The sequence below is a fragment of the Vanessa cardui genome, chromosome 14, assembly GCF_905220365.1.
Source record: "Vanessa cardui chromosome 14, ilVanCard2.1, whole genome shotgun sequence".
NCBI lineage: Eukaryota > Metazoa > Arthropoda > Insecta > Lepidoptera > Nymphalidae > Vanessa > Vanessa cardui.
The window spans coordinates 4990486-4995698 of record NC_061136.1 but is presented as its reverse complement, the minus strand read 5'-3'; positions in this window follow the sequence as shown (position 1 = coordinate 4995698).

The window sequence follows — 5213 nt, the reverse complement described above, 5'->3', positions numbered from 1 at the left end:
GCCCTCGTAAAAAATGTCTCGCACACAGTCGTAACGAAAATTCACCGAAAATCGACATCATTTTGAGAGAAATATAAATATGCCTTCGAAGCCTTTGAATTCGATATTCCGTTGAGAGCGTATCGTATGACCGCGGTTCATTATTACATTTCAAGTGAACGTTATTATTCTAAAACTCTGTTTTATACGATAGCATGTTTTTGTAATACTTTTGTTTTTTATTGTATACTTAACAAATCGTGACCCAAGTACTTCTAAATAATATTCTAAGGGTAGTATTGAGTGGTATAATATAAAGGTATAAAATTTACCCAAATACGTTAAAAAGGTATGCAATAAACATTAAACACATAAGGACTTGTGTCTTAATTTGGAACACATATTACCGGGTGCACTGGACCCGGTATAATATCCTATGTTATTTTTTTTAATGTTTAATAAAAGTGAATGTCAATGAATTCTATGAAAGATAATAGTGAATAAAATAGTAAAGTTAAAAAGTAAAGTAACAGCCCGTAAATGACCTAATGTAGGGCTAAGGCCTCCTCTCCCATTAAGAAGAGGGTTTGGAACATGAATATGGTGGAATCACCACGCTGTTTTTGAATGCACATGTGGCAGAATTTCGTTGAAATTAGATACACGCAGGTTTCCTCGGGATGTTTTCCTTCACCGCCGAGTACGAGATGACTTATAAATACAAATTAAGCACATATATACATATAGTGGTGCTCGCCTGGGCTTGAACCCGAAATCATAGATAAAGATGCACGCGTTCTAAACCATCTCCGCTCTCTAGAGAATAAAATACAAATATTTATGATTTATATAAATAAATCCGAGGGTCCGTTACACCCATAAGCCAATCCTTAAGTGTTAATAATGAATGCACTTAATGTTATTATTAAATCTAGAAAGATTAAATCCATTCCATATTGTAAGTAAGCAACGCATCGTCTCAGTTAATCAGTGATCACCGATGAGACATAGAGTTCTCCCCTGGCTTTGTAACAGTTACTCAACGCTGGTGAGAGTACCTGATTCTTCGTTTTGAGGGAAAACTTTTAAGACGTATTTTCCAGAGATTAAGAAAAACGCATCTAGCACTTTTTAAATAGGAAGACATAAATTTTACAAGTTTAATACCAAAAAATCAATTCAAGTGCCAATGGGAATCGCGTAATATCTGATGAATAAGATGAGAAATATGATGAAGTCTGCAATATTTTTTTACTGCGAATAAAAAATATAGAATAAAATAAAAACGATATAAAACTAAAATAATAAAAGGAAGACAAGATAACGTGCAACCACACACTCGTAAATCTAGTATACATGTAAAAATGCTCAATAACTTTCTTTTTATTTTAAGAGATCTCGAACTAAATACTGCTCCCAGTTAGTTGACGCTGTGAAAAAAGGCAACCAGACGGATAGACAAAAAGAAAGTGAATCTGGATAGCGATAAGGATTTTCATCGGAAGCACGGAAGTCTAAAAAATGGAAAAAAATGCCGCTCACTTTTATCCTTCATTTGTTTGAAGTGTTTTTTTCCTATAACATTTTAAGCCTATAACATAAAAAAGTAGGTTGCACCAAAAAGGTTTTATATATGGTTATTAATAGAACGCCAGTGAAATAACAAGTTATCATAGAATGACTTTGAATAAGTTGAAATACAATAATGAAATCGTTAACGACCATTCCTTGACAATACCGCAGCTAACTTTGTTAAGATGTTCATAATTACATCTTTGTCATCCCGAGTCACCCGCTGGTCCCGTCATTAGCGCTTTCATGGACATGTTTCAGAAGTTAGCCAAGCGTGTCTTGTTGTCAGCATTTCGCCAAATTCACTTCACGTTCTTCCCGTTATCGGAGCTCGTTAATAGTTTCGATTTTGTTAAAAATAATACGGAAGGGTAAGAGGAAGTTGTTAAAATTATCACTTCGATTATATATATCTCTATTATTGTATCTCAATTCTTTTGTTAAGTTCTTGTTACTTGTAATTGTCTCGTAAAATTAATGGCTATCTTATCTGACCTGACGCTAAGGTATAAAATGTAATTGGCACTAGGGTCATGGGCTCGTGATATTTTGATCTCGTGTGTCCTGTTTCAGACCGCCCTAAGGGAACGACAGCTGGTATGATCTCGTTACTTTACACTCTTTGGTCAAAAGGCCAATGTCTTGTGTTCAAAAAATCAATCAATTTTTAAGACTACCTACTTTTTAAGACTTAATTTCATTGAATTATAAGCTACGAAGCTTATAATTCAATGAAATTAAGTCTCATAAACTATGTAAATATATATGTCACCTGAAAATTGTATATACCCTTAGATTGTAATCTATCATTCGAGATTGTGAACTACTGCTTACAATTTAAAACATTGCTATTCGATAGTTTATAATCTATAGATTTCAATTTCAGTTAAATTATAAAATACCCTAATCCAACCGAAATATTATAAACTATAGAAATTGTACATGTTTCATTGAAAGTTGAATTAACGTTTCGACCTTTCGATAGTTTACAATTGTATGAGATAGATTAATCTCACGGTATTAACAATTTTACGGTTTTAATAGTGATAATAGTGTAACTACAGGCACAAGGGACATAGCATCTTAGTTCCCAAGTTTGTTGGCGCATTGACGATGTAAGGAATAGTCAATATTTCTTACAGCGTCATTGTCTATGGGTGATAGTGGCCGCTTACCATCAGGTGACCCATATACTCGTCCGCCAAACTATGCCATAAAAAAAATGATGTTATGATATGGCAATACCACTAGTTCTAACTACATCAAATAATATGAAATATAAAGTATAGGTTAATACGCATTTAAATAATTTAAATGCGAAATCAAGAGGAAACTTAATTACTAATAAGTAGAAATAATTTCATACCAAAATGTTTTTCTGCTGAAACCATTACTGACAGCAATTTTTTGAAAATAAATGGTTACATTTGTTTTGAATTCCATTTAGTAATTAAATGAACGAGATACTTTTGAGTTTTGATTTAATTAAATTGAGCACAAGAAACATATTACGCCAACAAGTGAGAGATGAAGTTTACTATTTACGTTAGACCAGGTAAGGAGACTAGTATGCCTCTGAAGAAATTATGACTATTGCTAGTGATTTTAATCCAGCAGTTATTTTATCTATCATCATAAGCTTACATTCACTTATAAATATAATATATATAAAAAAAAAACTTCTCCGCTTAAAATTACTAAGCAAATGTCAATAAAAATAAATAAAATATATAAAAAAAACTTCTCCGTTTAAAATTCCCAAGCAAATGTCAATAAAAAACAATTTGTATTTTTATAATAACAAGCCCATGAAGACCTACGAAGTTATAGAGACTTACATAATAAAAGTTATATCTTTTCTTATGAATGAATGTCATGAAAATAACAAAATATTTTACCTACGACCTTTATAACAGCGGTCCTATTATGTTCAAAATCACTTTGTTTCTCACACGTGCATTCACAACCAACTGACTGTGATATTCCATTTTATTACATGTATCCTTTATAATTATTATAGTCAATAACGTATATCAGATTCTGACATTTCACGCTAGTATTCTGCGGTGAGTTTCGAATTTGATACAAAATAGTTTAACAGGTAAAAAAAATCTATTGCTAAACATATGTCTAGAAAAATATTGTCACGTGTAATATTATTTTTCATATTTATCAAACAGCCTTCAATGGCTCGACGATTTAAAGGACGCTTTGCGATGCGAAAATTACGAGTGCTAATAGCCTCCTTAACTTCTTATGCTGTATATAGACGAACGGGCTAATGGGCCACCTGATGATAAGTGGCAATGGCCACTGACAAAAGCAATGGCTTTTATACATAAACACTATAAATATAAAGCATCTCTTACAGCACACCAATGCGCTCATTGGCACCATATAATTTGTATACTTTTTTGACAATGTCTTTGCCTCAAATAAAGTCTATGAAAAAATAATAATTTTAGAATACAAAAGTTTTTGAATGAATAAAATATATTAGCCTATCATTGACTTGCTTTGTATTCGTAAAATGATATAATGGAACGCAGAAAGCTCTCGTAAAAAATGTCCCGCACACAGTCGTAACGAACATTCACCGAAAACCGACATCTTTTTGAGAGAAATATAAATATGCCTTCGAAACCTTTGAATTCGATATTCCATTGAGAGCGTATCGTATGACCGCGGTTCATTATTACGTTTCAAGTGAACGTTATTATTCTAAAACTCTGTTTTATACGATGGCATGTTTTTGTAATACTTTTGTTTTTATTATATACTTGTGATCCAAGTACTTCTAAATAATATTCTAAGGGTAGTATTGAGTGGTATAATATAAAGGTATAAAATTTACCCAAATACGTTAAAAAAGGTATGCAATAAACATTAAACACATAAGGACTTGTGTCTTAATTTGGAACACATATTACCGGGTGCATTGGACCCGGTATAATGTCCTATGTTATTTTTTTTAATGTTTAATAAAAGTGAATGTCAATGATTTCTATGAAAGATAATAGTGAATAAAATAGTAAAGTTAAAAAGTAAAGTAACAGCCGGTAAATGACCTAATGTAGGGCTAAGGCCTCCTCTCCCATTAAGAAGAGGGTTTGGAACATGAATATGGTGGAATCACCACGCTGTTTCAATGCGGGTTGGTGCAATGCACATGTGGCAGGATTTCGTTGAAATTAGACACACGCAGGTTTCCTCGGGATGTTTTCCTTCACCGCCGAGTACGAGATGACTTATAAATACAAATTAAGCACATATATACATATAGTGGTGCTCGCCTGGGCTTGAACCCGAAATCATAGATAAAGATGCACGCGTTCTAAACACTGGGCCATCTCCGCTCTCTAGAGAATAAAATACAAATATTTATGATTTATATAAATAAATTAAATAAATACGAACGACCGTTACACCCATAAGCCAATCCTTAAGTGTTAATAATGAATGCACTTAATGTTATTATTAAATCTAGAAAGATTAAATCCATTCCATATTGTAAGTAAGCAACGCATCGTCTCAGTTAATCAGTGATCACCGATGAGACATAGAGTACTCCCCTGGCTTTGTAACAGTTACTCAACGCTGGTGAGAGTACCTGATTCTTCGTTTTGAGGGAAAACTTTTAAGGCGTATTTTCCAGAGATTCA